The 15,735-nt window shown below is 42.7% G+C and overlaps 1 long non-coding RNA gene across 1 annotated transcript; it reads left to right on the forward strand.

The window, feature by feature from the left end:
- The first annotated feature begins 10,288 nt into the window (after window positions 1-10,288).
- Window positions 10,289-11,954, forward strand: LOC119031321. Its single transcript, XR_005078572.1, has 2 exons — window positions 10,289-10,452; window positions 10,969-11,954. It is a non-coding gene; the product is annotated as an uncharacterized LOC119031321 (long non-coding RNA).
- The last annotated feature ends 3,781 nt before the right edge of the window (window positions 11,955-15,735 follow it).

The following is a 15,735-nucleotide window of genomic DNA, read 5'->3' on the forward strand; positions in this document are numbered from 1 at the left end:
TATCGTGAAGCACTTCTTCACAGTCCGTGTCAGGGTTTCCGGGAGAAAACGACATAAAAGAAAACGAGCACTTTGCTCCTCAAGAGCACGGTGGTTAACTACATCTGACAGAAACATAAGACTTAGGGGAAGTTGAGAGCTTGATGTCGGACTAACGGGGAAGCGGAGAAGCGTATTCCAGCTGATGAAAGGGAATGCTTTAATACCTGATGGTGCTAACTCTCTGTAATTGACCCCTTATGGCAGCCCTCCATAAGAGGATGATCTCCCGTGAATTGTAAGCGTTAACTTTTCTGGAACGATATGTGGATTGACAGAACACTTTGTGAGTGTGTGTGTGTGTGTGTGTGTGTGTGTGTGTGTGTGTGTGTGTGTGTGTGTGTGTGTGTGTGTGTGTGTGTGTGTGAGTGAGTGAGATAGAGCCTGGATTGACAGAACACTTTGTGAGTGTGTGTGTGTGTGTGTGTGTGTGTGTGTGTGTGTGTGTGTGTGTGTGCTCAGGTTTGTTACAGTTGTATGGGATTTGGTAAGTTATACAACACAAATGTCATCCAGTTGAGCATGTCTGATAAATTCCTGGGCCAGTGTGAGGTTCCAGCCTCTGAAACTTGTCACACCACATTGTACTCATAAGTTCCAGTACATGTTTTGTAGTTAATTTGGGTTTTTTTTTTATTGTTTTTTTGAAAAATGCCGTTTGTAAGCAGTCTAACTTCATCTCTTAAGTTTCCACAAAGTTCCCACATAGCCAACCATGGGCGCACAATAACACAATGGGCCCTATTGTAACTCAAAATGGCACACAGCATATGCGTCATTGCTAGCCTCCAACTGACACAGTTGTTATGTTCAAATCAAGCACACACGTTGTGTAATTGGAAAATGTGTGCATCGGCTTATAAGTCTTAAAATGAGGTGTGGGCAGGCGCATTGCTGTCTTGAGGAAGCAGAGAATGACTGCATCACAGACCAACAAAGAGCTGCTCTCAAGGAATTTGCGCAGGGTTCATTATTCAGATAGTAAGATCTGCCTTTAAAAGGATAGTTCACAAGAGCATGTACACTCTGCTTTAACAATTAGAGAGGCTGCTTTCAGTCATTCTCAACTTTTCCATGCGTGCAGTAACATCACAGCAGCAAGTATCAGCAACCAAACTAAAAGCGTATAAACTTGACAGGGCAGAGGAAACTCTGGAGAAAACCAGAATTAAACTATTCCCTTGAAAAATTAATCTGATGGAGCTCTGGATTTATCATCAGGACAGCTGCTTTACTCCAAACTATTTCACTGTGTGAGACTGTGAGTGACCTTTTGGATGTGTAGAAGAACACAGAACATTAGTTAACATTAGATCCTGACCGATCCTGTCGGTGTGGACAGATTTAGATAATAAGTGGAGTTAAGCTTCTGTGCCTCCTGCATAAATGCCCGCAGGATTTTGCTTAATGGAGAGACGCATTCATCTTTTATGCTGCAGGGGCATCGCCACAGGCAGTGTGTCATACTCACATGCAGTCAAATAAACTTGTTGATTGGACAGAGGATTGGAAGATGGTGGAGGTAAAGGATCCACCTACGTGTCCACTGTTTAAACAACTGGCTTTTTAAAAGACTAGAATTACAGTTTGGTTTAGTTCATATTACGCCCAAAAAACACCCATCATTAACTCATAACTGTGTCAGTAAGAAGCTGTCATTTCCTGATATTTTACATCTGGGAAAAACATATCTGTGACTAACAGAATATTCTCACTAGATGCTCAGATAGATTCTGAGCTCTGCCCTACTTACAGCTGGCCTCTGTGTTGCTGTAGCACTCTGCAGAAGTTTACCGTAACATCTACAAGCCACCAGGGAACAAAAACACCAGTGGATTGTGACAACAGGATCTTATTCCCAAACAACTGGTTGATCACAAATGACTCTAGCTATTAGTTCATGAAAGACATTTGTTGCTTGACACATCTTGACAAATCCATAACATCTGCGCTACGAAAGTAGCTATAAAAGCATCGATGAAATCAGGATTACTCGAGTTTTCTTTGGTGAGCATGTTCTTTCAATACCCTAATTGACATTGATATTGATATAAATACTCTCTTTAATAAACGCCAGATAAGGTCTCAAGGATTTATGAAGCCTCCGGTGCAAATGTCAACTCGATCCCTCCTTGTTAGCGCTTCAAACCGAGTTGAAAACGAGGTGAGAAGTCTCTCCGCAGGTTATCGAAAGATGCCGCAGAGGACAAAAATAGAACAACTGTAAATTAGTCACCTCATTAAAGCAAGGCGGAAAAATATAATAACTTCTCATAAGTTTGGCATCGCCAAGCAACATGTTTGTTCTTAATCAGCGAGGGTCTCTGTCGGTTGGTGATTGTCAGGGGAATTCTGCGTTAGTTATGTGCAATTACTTAGTTGGCATTCAATAAGGCAGTGAAGCAATAAACTGGCTTTGTGTTAATCCAAGATTAATTCTCATGAATATTAGATCAAGGAGGGGGATTTCATATTGGGAAGATGTAAAATACTCACTCGAGATTCATCAGTGAGTATATAAAACTCATGAGAGGAGGCTGTGCAGCTGTTTCTTTCGGGGTTGCATGGATGTTCAGGATGCCGTGATTACCGTTGCACTAGTTGGTCAGACAGTTTAATTAGCTTTTTTTTTTAAAAATCTGTTAGTTCACAAAAACATAACATGGACCCTGACAGATTGTGTTCGATTAAGAATTTGAAACGGTGTTTCTGGTTCAGACAGAAATGAGAGGAGAAAGGACGATGATGAAGAAGAGATAGGAGAGAGAAAAAATACACTGCAAGGAACGCTTTCTCCGACACTGTTCGGTGATTTATCCTGTTCCCTCCGTCCTCCCCACCACACGCATCACACTCGCAGCCTCCTGAGCGAGATCATCATCATATAATTGGTTTTAAATCAAGAGGAAGAGTCTGGTGCCCAGTGGGTGCTGGGATCAATCATGGGAATCAATGACAAAACACTGAGAAAATGCTTCCCAAATCGCATCTCTCAGCCGGGAGGGGGCCTCGAGAAGCCGACCCTGGGACGGCGAGGGATGTTTTCCCTGTCGCGCGCCTTAATTGGTTTATGTGTGATTTACCGAAGTGGATATTTATTGCATTCCAAGTCGCAATATAATTCTCTATACAAGCGAAAGGAAAGTGTGTTATGGCACATGAAACAGTTCTGTCATCATATTCAGGAGTGATGTCGCAGGGTGTAATAAAATCGAAGAGTACAAGCCAGAGATCATGCAGCATATGTACTGCCAGTGTTGTTCCTGTAACAGTGAGTATTACTCATCCTCCACACAAACCTTAAGACTGCTTTTTTTCCCCCAAAGAGGAAAGACAGAGTGATTCAAAAGTAGTATTAAAAAAACAATAATGGATTGTTTATAAAGGGCAGAAGAAGTCGTTTGGAACCTTTAACGTTTAGATGGCTCATGAGCAATGCAGCATCGGTAAGCAGGGGTCCACGGCAAAGAAAAGGGGAGGTACACTCAAACAAATGTTAATGAAGCTGAGGGGGGAAAAAACAAAGAAAATCCTGACAAGTGAGACAAAAACCTCAAGCTGAAGTTAAATCAACAAATGAAAAGTCCCACTGAGATGCCCTGTGCTCTCTGACCAGAGACCAGTGGCTGGAACTTCAACCTTTTTTAGCTTCACCTTCGCTGGAACCGACCATCTGCAAGGTAATCACATGGTGTGAGCTAAAAAGTTAAAAGCATTAAAAGAATACTCAGTTACAAACAAACCTGGATACTGCTGACCTTTTGTCTTGTCCTTACCTGTTCTCCTCTTTTTTCACTTCATTCACCTCACCTGATCTCCTCCGCCTCTATCTCCACCTGCACCTCCTCCTCCCCTCGTCAGTTTAATTTGTATTTTAGTCCAGCTGTCTGTTCAGTCTGCTCCTGATGTCTGTTTTGAATAAATGATCTGTTATTGATCTGTCTGCCACCTTCTGCGCTGTCAATGTCACACACACATATCCTAACTAATGAATTGACTAGTTTAACTAATAGAAAAATGGGAAAATATTTGTATCTTCACAAATACATAACAGAACAGAAATAGTTTGAATTTAAAAGCTTCAGAAGAGTGACAGAGACAGAGTGAATGACGCATCTACACGGTTATGTTTGGCTGTTACCTCCTGATTCCACAAACTATGCAGGCAGCTGGTAACATATTTTTGTTGATTTTCTCACACACTCAAGAAACATAAATGCAGCACTTTTGTTTTCACTCTCATTTTTTGCGTGCTGAAGGAAATGTTGAATTCTTTTTTTAATCAAACAAAAACACAACTCAGACTTTGAGCACACGTTTTAAGTGAGCACCTCTCCTTTGCAAAGATAATCCATGCAGTTTTACCACACTTCAGATTTGTTTTGTTTTATTTCAAATCAGAACTGTTAATCATAAGTGATCAGAGTTGTTTCTGTTTCCAGAAATCAACCGGTTTGGCTGTTGCTCCAGTAAAGTTGTTGGCTTCAGTCACTTCGTACGCTGGTGACATGGCTTTCCAACCTAAAGCATGAAAAATGAAGATCCATCATCTTCTACTCCGAGGAATCAAGCCGTCAAATCGTGGGGCAGACAGTTTGTTAAGCATGATGTCGTGTAAGACACTCCAAAGACACTTTGAAATCAGACATGAGTGGCCAGATCATCTGGGCTGAGATACATCTGTAGCGATCTGCTTTTTTGAACCGCCTCCATGACTGGGTTGGATCAGACATGCAAAAACAGAACAAACAAAAGAATAATACATTTTTAAAAAAAACAGATTTCATGAGGTGTTTTGCTGCCCAGACTTCTTAAATCTAAATATGCCAAAAATAAGATTTGGGCTGGCAGCCTGAACAGAGCCAGTGTCACAAGTTTTAAGCTGGCTGCAGAAATGTCCAGCAGAAGTGCTGCCGTGAGGTGAATGTTCATTTCAGTGTCATACGACATCTCCAGTGCTGTTCCTTAGAATCTGACTGTGCATTGTCTTAACTGACTTGATGGGCAAAAAAATCTCCGGATCTACTGCCTAATAAATGTGGGTTTTTTTTAGAAAAAACTGCACATTTTAGCGAGGCCTTTTATTGTGACTTCAAAGCACACCTGTGCTCTAATTGTGCTGTTTAATCGGCATCCTCATATGCCACTCCTGTTAGATGGATTATCTCTAGCAAAGTGCTAACGTGGAGTTTCTCTTGCAGGAAAAGTTTTTCATATGCATAAATAACAACTTACATTTATTACCTCGTCTTGGGAAAAATGGGAGCAAACACTAGTTTTTCGCCTATACTGTATTTTTGAGTGTATATGTTCAGTGGTACTGAAACATGCAGGTTTTATCATCTGGTATTCAGTTAAAATGATGGGATCACTCTGACCATCATTAATAATCTCAGTGAAGTATCTGTTGAAACTGGACTGCACTCCGAGGTAAAAACACAGCTTTTTCTTTGATTGTGTGATGAAATAATAAATACAGGTTTCCAACTGCAAACAGTTTGGCGGTACACACATTAAAAACTTACCCTGGACAGTCACGGCTCATACCCCGAGTTATTCATGGTGACCTTTTGAAAAGAGCACTCAGCCTCAACAAAACGCGCATGGAAAACAGAAAAAAAACAAGAAAGCTTCCACGATGGCCAGTTGTGACACGAGGTGACATTAATTTTGTCCTTTAAATGGGTCAAATACCAACTTTAGGCCTTAGATCACCAAACTACACAGAAAAAAAAAATCCCTGTGAAGCATCCAGGTGTATAATTTCATCTGTCCTTGTTCTGTCAGTGGTCCCAGCTGAGGGTGCTACTGGTCAGCGTGTCCTGTCCTAATTACGCGGCTAGCAGGGAGGACCACAGGCCCAGATGCACTGGGACTCTCCGAGCTGGAGAAAAGGTCCCAGGCCGCCATCGGCATGGAAACACACAAACACCACCGGAGAAGCACGAAACGCACACGCAAGCAAACACTCAATGACCTGAGCAAAGGTGTGGACTGGGATACACGTGGAGACTGAGCGCATTCGTAGGTGCACAAATATGTATGGCACACAGGCGGCGGGGCCCATATGTACAGGGACTGTGTTTCCTTCCAGGTCATTAGCCCCTGACTGTCAGGGCGAGCTGAGGAGGCGAAGGTGACATGTCGTCTCCAGCTCTGCCAGATGTGCTGCTGCTGACACCGCAGACAGACGGAAACACCTGTCCCAACCTGAAGTGTGTAATGAAATGAAATCATCTCTTCCTCTGAAGTGTGTTTAGATAAAGGGGAGGCAGCTTTTCGAGGGGCTGAACACTTCGTAAAATGCTGTCATGATGCAAAGATAAGAGCGCATATAATGGGTACATAAAACATTCTCTTTGTTCTTTCGGCTGGATAGCCAGCAGGAAAGCCTTTGTCACCTGAACAGTAAATGTGCTGAAGATCGTTGATGCACTGAATTGATTCACTGAGTTTTGCTCATTTAGATCTGTGTTGTTTTCTGCTCCCCGTCTCCATTTTTCTCCCCGTCAGCTCTTTGTGTTTTGCAGGATTGTCAGAGTAAATTTAGCTCCAGAAGCATAGATGTCAACACTGTGTCAGTGTCTATGTACGTTTACACCCTTCCAAGCTTTCGATACTTTTCAACAGCTGAACCTCGGAGCACATTTCAGCTCCACGAGAGGACAAACAACACTCCAGTTCGCACTTGTCATCTCCAAAACAATTGCGACTGAAAAATGCTGTTAATGAAAAATCAACACCTACGCTATAACACTGGATAATTTGTTGTGTTGTGCGGACGTGGCCACATATTGAAAATCAGTCACGATGCTAAATTGTGGCTGTAAGAAATCTAATAAGTCATTTACACACTTTCCAACGTTCCTTTTTTTTTTTTCTCCGTAGATAAATAAATGTGCTTCTGCTGGCGAAGTCTCCTTTCAAAACAGATCCATCATCTAAAAGTGACTCAGCAGGCCAACTTATTATTGATCATGAAAGGAAAATTAAGTGTTTTCAGTTTCTTTTCCGCAGGATTTGGTAAGAAAGTGGATCAGTGAGAGTACTTTGAAGAAGGCCTCTTGTGGGCAGGATCAACATTGTATATGAAATTGTCATGCACTGTGGGGACTCGCACTGATCTTGGTCTTCGCTCAGTCTGGTCCCACTTGGTCTTGGTTTGACAAGCAGCCTGACTGCAATGCTGGTGATCACGCACAGAGACGTAAATATGCACACACATTAATTTCATCAAATCCATAAATCCACATGTATTCATGCTTCTATTTTATGAAGCTCAATCACTGATTTCCACTCCCATCCCGAGCCGCAGCTCAATGTAGACACTACCTAAATAAAATATAAATATATAAAAAATTATAAATATATATAACCACTGTCATGGAGGTAGAAGTAAACAGCAAAGAAGAGGTGAGATTTCACTGAACTTGGCACGCTGACTGGAGAAGGGATTTTTATGGTCTTAGTTCAGGGACCACGAACAAAACAAGGATCAACTCTTCAGAGCAAGAGGACCCTGGCAGAGGTGAAAATGAACAAAGACGAGAGGCGAAGAAGCGCATTGCTTCACACAATAAATACATGAGGGCAGCTGGAGGAGGGCCGGCGGCGCTGCTTTATCTATAACTGATGAACGCACGGTCTCTATTTTTGTCCGCACAGCTGTTGGTGATGGAGATGTTGTTGGCCGACAGGAGACGGAACGTGAACATGGGATGCTGGCTGACTCATTAAATGGGTTTGAATAAATTTGACGGTTAATTAAGAAAATGTTCCTAAGGACTCGGAAGACGACAACTGGGCATCCTCTGGGACACAGCGGAGTGTGCATGGGGAGGCTGCTTCCCCCGCTGATGTGCAGTCTGTGTCGTGTTTCTACCGCTGCAGGTCGGACACGTGCGCGTCCTCCTCGATGCTCTGCTGGAGGCACAGAAGGGAAATCATTAATGCAACTGACAACGTTGTAAAATAGTTAAGGGAGTTGCATTTTTTTTTTTCATTTGAGATTAAAAAAAAACAAAAAAAAAACATTGACATACCTGTGAAAAGAAAATCAACTTTTTTTCCGGTGCCATGTTGTGTAACTCAGCACAGGCCCAGATAATCCTGCACATCATCCAAGCACCACCACTTTTCTCTAAGAAGAAGAATGCAGCGCAGTGAGCATGGCTATGCTCACTATTGTAGTGCTTTTGTTTCACCCTCTGTGGTTTAATAAGAGGAGTCGGTAGCCAGGTATGCAGGCGGTAGCTGTTATCCCCTTAAATCTCTAAAGAAGCCTCCATCGGGTGATGCACCAGGTTTGCAGGGTTTTTTTTTCCTTCACTGCTTTGAGGCAGAAAACAAATCTATTTGAGCACGGCTGTTTTGCCACTACATTTGTCAACAGCTTTTGTGCCTCACAAATGATTTGGACACTGACGGCATGAAAGTGTTTTCTGTTCAAATACAACACATCCTCCCGAGGTGTCCTTACTGCAACAAGTGTGAAGTCAATTGCTCCGATTACATTTGGGAAAAAAAGGGACGTTGCTGCAATTTGCATGTTGATGTTGGACTGCTCACCCACAGTTTATTGGAAGCTGATGCGCCTTCCGAGTGAGATTCATAATGCCATTCCGCACAATGGGCATGAGGCATCTTAATGTTGAGGGGGATATTTCAGACTTGTCCGCCAGCTGCCTCTGAAATGTCCTCGTTCGAAGGAGCCCAACAGTTGACAAAAGCTGCAGACTGACCTGGAGTGCATGGTCTCTGTGGGTCTGACGCTCTGAGGCTCCAGGAGAACAGCCCTTGGAAGCCTAAAGCGCCGCAGCAGCCGACTCTTATCTTGAGCCAGAAAATCTGAATAATCTCTAAATATTAGCTCTCATTTTATACAAACATCAGCATTGTTGAGGCCTCTCTGAACTGACAGAGGCTCAAGATGGAGACCAGAACAAAAAAGGGATGGCGAGACCAAGCCGTCTTACCCGGCTCATCCTCCTTACCTACCTGAAGAAAAGAAATAAAACAAAACCCAATAACTGAACTACTAGTGATCTCCGGCAAAACAGAACAGCTTGGCATGGACTTGTGGCAGCAGTAGCAGGAAGATGACACAAGAATCACACCATGTCATAAAAAATTTGAAAAATGTATGGGAATCCCAAATCTCACAAATACATGAGTAATGAATGATGATAAACAAACTTCATGTATATAGTTTCCTAAAAGAGATGTAAAACACAAAATGGGTCTATAAGGGTTCAGTGAAGGGAAACAATAAAGGAGACTAGCAGGCACCAGGCTATTGTAAGGCAAGCAGAACTCTTGCACAAATAGCACTCAGAACAGCGCTGATGCAGGCAAACTGGTTGAACAGAGACGGCAAAATGCTCATCATTAATCTTTCTCCATCAGAAAGAACAAAAACCAGCCCACAAATGCGGCCTTCTTCTCCCTCTTTTTGAATGATGCACCACTACTATCCTTTGTGGCCTCCTCCTGCTCATCGTCATCATCTTCCTCCTCCTGGTCACCCGGCACTTGGCCCGTTGGGGGGGGGGGTCCATTTATGTACATGAAGTAAAAATATTCTGTAACATCTCAACAGTCACAATAAGATATAAGAAATAAGTTAACCTCAGAACATCTAACGTTTGAAAGTGAAGGCTTTTAAGGCTTTACTTCCAAAGGCATTACCAACGTATTTTAACTGAAATTTTGAGATTTTAATGTCCCTTGAAGTTTAACATATCTGGCGATGGATGTTCAAATGAGTAAAAGCCGAGTTGAGACCCAGTGCTCACATTTAAATGCAAGATCTGTGCCATTTGAGGTCGCCATTATTTCTTTATTTCTTTCTTCTCTTCGGGCGTGCAAAGAATCTTTAGATACGTGAGGCCACCAGGGATAGTAGTGGTGCATATCCTCCAAAAACAGGTAAAAGGAGGAGGAGGAGTTTTGGAGGAGCCTTCGAATTTCGACAGCCCTCACACAGCGTTGTCACATAACTGGCCTTCAAATGTGGCCTCCGAAGGATGCAGACCCTAAATTGAGACACAAGACTTGTGTGAAAACAGACTACATATCCATTAACTACCACCTGCTATATCATCATTTAAGTCCAAATGCATGGTTTTTCCCTCTGCCCTGCCTCCTGGTTGACTGACAAGTGAGGCGTCCAATCACCAGTTCCTGCTGCTCCACACCTGATTCTACTCTCCTCGTCGGCTGTAAACCACACCAGGATTGACAGTCTTCACCAGATTATCGCGTCTGTTTCTGGGAGACTCGTTCACGTATTGTTGTTTCTTGGCTTTTTCTACCTTCTGATCCAAGCCTGTTTTTTTTTTTTTTGACTGTGATTTTTGCCTGATGATTTTGGATACCTTTGCTCTGTTGCCAGCCCTGTTTCAGTTCAACCATGTGAGTCTAGCCAAGCCCACTGTGCTGCTGCCTGTGTTCTCCCTACCTGCCTGTGTACCCATCTCTTCCTGTTTTTTGACTCCTGGATTTTTTTGCCTCTAACCCTGACTGTACCTCTGCTGTGCCTGTTTATTGACCCCTTATGCCCGACTTTTTTTTTTTTTTTGACACCGGGTTTTTGCCGAGCCCTGCCTGTACTTTTGCCAGGGTTTTTTGAACTTTCTTGTTTTTGACTATTTTTCCTCTGTGGCCTGTGCCTGAACTCAAATGCCTTTTTGTGATTTGAATTGTTATTAAATATCCTAACTATCATTCTGCTCCTGAGTCTGCTTCTGGGTCCCCAATCTTTCCCGGCCTCATTGACAAAATCAAGCCTCTAAATATCTGTTAGTAGTGTGTATTTATGAATTTGTAAACATCATTATTTTGCACATTATTATATATCAGTAAAACTCAGCTTTTGGCACTTTCCGCCATGTGCATTAATAACTTCCTTCTCCGATGTCCTGTCCAAAGTATCTTGAGTGTCTGCGATCACAGCAGAAGGATCGGGGCTTCGTCATGAGGAGAGCCGGAAACATTTTGCTGTCCATCCTGAGCTAAACAGTTGGATAACACTCAGCAACTTAAGTTTCTTTGCCTTTGCAGTTTGTATCAAACAACATTTACAGTAAAGTTGGTGAAGCCCGCAACATTTTTTTTTTACACCGGCCCAACACTGTAGCCCATTCAGAAGTAGATAGACGTATGAGACCAAAAATCTGGCACGCTCCCGGTGCAGGACAGTGTGGAATATGAGAGGAGGCTGCACGGGGAAAAGGGAGCTACTGGTGGAGGAAATTTGGCAAAGTCGTGGTCTGGGCTTGATGCTGCTGCCTGTGCTCTGGAGCTAAATTGGCTGGTGTGAAAGGAAGGACGGCCAAATCCCCTAACCCAGAACAAATATGTCCAGCTAACTGGCTTCGCTGCCTACCACTAGTTTCATTTCAATGAAGTGGGCACAGCAAAGGACTTTTTAAAGCTTTAGAAATGTAACTTTTTTTTTATTGAAGCTGATGCATGTTATAAAGTCTGGATCTGTGTTTTAAAAAGAAAAGTTCAGACTTAACAGATGGAACCACTGACAGAAGAGGAACATCTGCTTTTAAAGTGTTTAATCGCCTCAAAATTTTGTATCTTTTGCCTCTGCTGTTTATTTAGGGAGGTTGTATTTACAATGTGACTTCACCTCTCAAGTTCAAATTACAGCATGTCATACATACTTTTTTTTTTTTCTTTGAAGATATGCACTGTCTGTGAGCAGATGGAACAGCTGATTGGCAGAACCATGAAGCAGATTTAAAGATGTGCTGCTGACTTTTATAACACCGTTTTGGTTTTGCACCATTCGGGCTCATCAGTACTTCTTGAGGTGTAGCAACACATTTTTTCATGTCATATGTGATACATTTTATTTAAAAAGATGTAAATTCAGTTAATTTCTTTAAATGTCACTCACACCATCCCTAGTTTTACGGCTCTTTTTTTTTTTCTTTCTTTTTTGCAAAGTTTGACTCATTATGTCGCCACACTTCGTGAGCAGGTTTTGATTCAGCTTCACTTCACACAAAAATCAGAATAAACAAACCGTCATTTTTCGCAGTCATTTTCAAGTTCACTTCTCAGCTGCGAACAGTGCCGACCGGGAAATATAATAGGCGTGTTGATGATCCCTCAATCCTGTGGCCACAATTAAACAATTTCCTGAAAAAAGGTGTAGTGCCGCAAGCATGAGATTGAGGGTGTAAAAGAGCAACACCTTCCAGATTTGTGGTGTAACACGCCCTGTACGCAAAAAAAAAAATGGCGAGACCATGCCCACACACACTAGGAAGCAAGACAGCAGGCTGGTAACACACACAAAAAAACCATCTGCAGAGACACAGATACAGGAGCAGAGAAACACTGAGAGACACTGTTATCCCCGACTACGCCTCCCCAGTCGCACACACACCTGTGCAATTGTACACAAACCCGTGAGGTGTGTGTCTTCCCCCCCGTTGTTCATCTAATTAAAAAGAGCGGGCTGAACACCAGAGGGGTCGATGACACATAAGGGTGTTTAATTAATATTCAAAAGATAGAAGGAAAGTGGAAAGAGACAGATTTATTTAAGGACATTGACTTGACAGAGGAAAGTTTACTTCCATGGTTCCTAGTAGTCACAGGAGAAGAGTCTGCAGCCATGCTAGCAGCTCTGTGAGGCTCTGCTCTCGTCCAGCTGTGAGTCAAGCTAAATGCATGCATCAACACACTACAGTATCAGGTGCTGATGTTTGCATATTGTTTAAAATGTTCATCATCTTAGCTTAGCATGGTTGCAAGGAACATTTTGACAAGAAAAAAAATGATGACCTATTCAGCACGTATTTGAATCACTGTCAATAAAACAGCATTAATCAGTGTAACTTCTGGATGTAAGACCGAGCAGTGTTGTCTTAACACACTGAGACACCTCAACAAGACGGATCATTGTTGGTGGGAATTTGCAGCTTTGTTGAGCATAGTAGAAGGGGAAAAAAAAGTGAGGAAAATGGAGAATGGGGTATTTTGAGAGACCAAAGGTGGCGATGAAGTAAAATAAAGAGGAAGCAGGAAAGATTAAATAAAATGAAAAGCAAGGTGAGAAACAGAGGCGGGATGAAACAAAAAGAAAAGGAGAGGAGGCGTGTAAAATCACTCATGACCAGCAGTGCAGTAGAGGAAACTGTGCGGTGTGGCAAATGAATTGTTCTGCAGGAACCATTTTCATTTGTTAGCACACACAAGGCACAGCTACTGGAGGGGAGATAGAGCCACTCGCTGTGTGTGTGTGTGTGTGTGTGTGTGTGTGTGTGTGTGTGTGTGTGTGTGTGTGTGTGTGTGCTCGAGTGCTGTATTGTGGTTGCATATAGCTGGGAATGAAGGTGTGACCCAACATTTTATAGCCACCAACCCTCCTAATAATGACCAAGTAGGAAACAATAGCTCTTTTTTCATTTTCTTTTCTTCAAAGAAGCAGCACGAGTTCCAATTAGCGTATCCAGACTGTGCTTTTACCTCTTTACAGCAAAATTCTTGCTATTTTGTAGAAAAATAAGCAGTTAACTCCTTTCTCTCCTGAACCACCTTGGTTTACCATGACCTGGATGACAGAGAAACTTCATCAACATTTTGCAACTTGGGACCTACTTGTCTACCACAATGACAAAGGTGAAGTATTCCCCGGAGTCTCCCCAGTAACCTGTCCGACAGAGTGTCATCATTTGAACCTAAGGGCACTGACCAAGCTGGTGTTCTCAATGAGTTTGGGGTAAGAACGTGTTGAGATTTTTGTCAGCTTGATCGCCACTGGCTAATTGCACCAAGAGGATAAATGATCAGCAGAAGTTAACAGATGGATTTTGAGATTGTCCATAGTGTGATGAATCTCTAATGATGTTTCCCAGTCCTTTCTACACTCTGAATCTATGTACAGTAAATCCAAAGTGTGATTTTCTCTGCAGTCCCGACTGTCTGTCCAAGTCTGTTCCTGTCCTGGTGGCTGATCCAAACCAGACAATGACTGATGAACAGGGAACGGACTGTATCATTGCAGCGTAGAACTGGATCAGCAGTTGAACCTTGTGAGCTGACAGAGGTAGGTCCTCTGCTGGGCCTTTTTGATGATGGATTCAACGTTGGTGTTGAGGATAGTGATCAATATCACAAAGACAGGCTCCTGAAAGCCAGCGCTCCATATTCAGTTATTATTTTGTTATATTATTCTGTATGTCCTCCTAGTAACGTGTGCTACGGGCTTTATTCTTTTCAGTGATAATGTAACAAAAGCACAGGACAATTAATTAGCTTTCCTAAAAAACAATGTGAGATAACCATATATAGGTCTAAAGGGAACATACAGAGTGTTTTACACAGCAGTGTCTTGTTGCTGCTTAGCCTCTCAGTCTGCCCTCAGGCCTCACTCACTCTGATCACACCCGAATGCAATGCTGACGATAACATCCTCGACACATTCTGATTTTCAGCGTTAGTTCCTTTTCCTCCTCTCTTACTAGAAAATGTAAATGGATGCAGATACAGTTGTCCATAGCACAATGAATATGTCGTATACCTTTAAGCATTTTGCTGAAACAATGCTTCATGGGATATTACAGACAAACATAATGTCTTTTCCAGGCCCATTAATGTTTGTTTCTTTTTCCAGGGGGGAGCTTTAACGAATGAAAAACTGCCAAACCTGCCAATCCGTGCAAGAAAACTCCTTTAATTGTGTTTATGTCCCCTTATGTCCATACAATACTGATAGTACACATACCACACACATAGAAGTGGACTATGCACCGCGCATACACACAAATGCTTGAAAGTTTCTCTTGCGAGACACACACACACACACACACACACACACACTTGGCAGCTCCGCCAGGAGGCTTCGAGTCGCTCCATCCTCCTGTATAGCTTTATTTGTTTTGTCATGAAAGCAAATTTTTGAAAACTGACACTTGCCGTAACGAGCATCTGTTTTCGCCATCTGTGGGCTATGCAAATTGAGCCAATGAATATTCAGACAGGACTCAGTTTGGAGGCGCGAGTCCTCAGGCTTGCTTACAGTTGGTGGAAAGAATCATGTGGACCAGCGAGACGATGGTGGGGGGGGAGTAAATCTTGGTACCCCTGCACTCCACCTCCCCATTCTTTCTTTTTCAGTTTAAGCGGGCATATGCTAAATGAAAGCTCTGCTAATTTGGAACAATTTACGAGCTGACAGATGTCTGGACTTTATTCATCCACTCCCAGGGACATCTGATATAGTATACCTGTCCTGCGTTTTGAAGACTGTTTCCTCCCAGTGTGGGCCGTCGCTCTTCCTCTACCCATCATCTCATCTCTGTCTCTGACTGTTCCCGTTTTGTCTCGTCTTTCCTGCTCCTTCCTTGACTCTCCACCTTCATTTTGCTGCCTGTGTGTGTTTTTCTCCCTTTCCTGTATGTGCTGATGGCTTTTTGATCAATTCTTTGTTTCCACTGTTTTTATCACCTCTCATTCCCTCTTTCCGTTTTTCTTCCTCTTACCCTCCCACTTCATTTCCATTTTTTTACCTCGCCTCCTCTCTTCACTTTCTCCCTACAGTGAGGGCATTCAATGAATAATTCAAAAGCGTTGCAGGATGATAATGGGAAATTAGAGGTGAGACTGTGCGTAGCCTGTGTGTGTGTGTGTGTGTGTGTAAGATTAGTTGATTCATTCCAGCCAGGAGGCAAC

The sequence above is a fragment of the Acanthopagrus latus genome, chromosome 13 (assembly GCF_904848185.1).
Source record: "Acanthopagrus latus isolate v.2019 chromosome 13, fAcaLat1.1, whole genome shotgun sequence".
Taxonomy (NCBI): Eukaryota; Metazoa; Chordata; class Actinopteri; order Spariformes; family Sparidae; genus Acanthopagrus; species Acanthopagrus latus.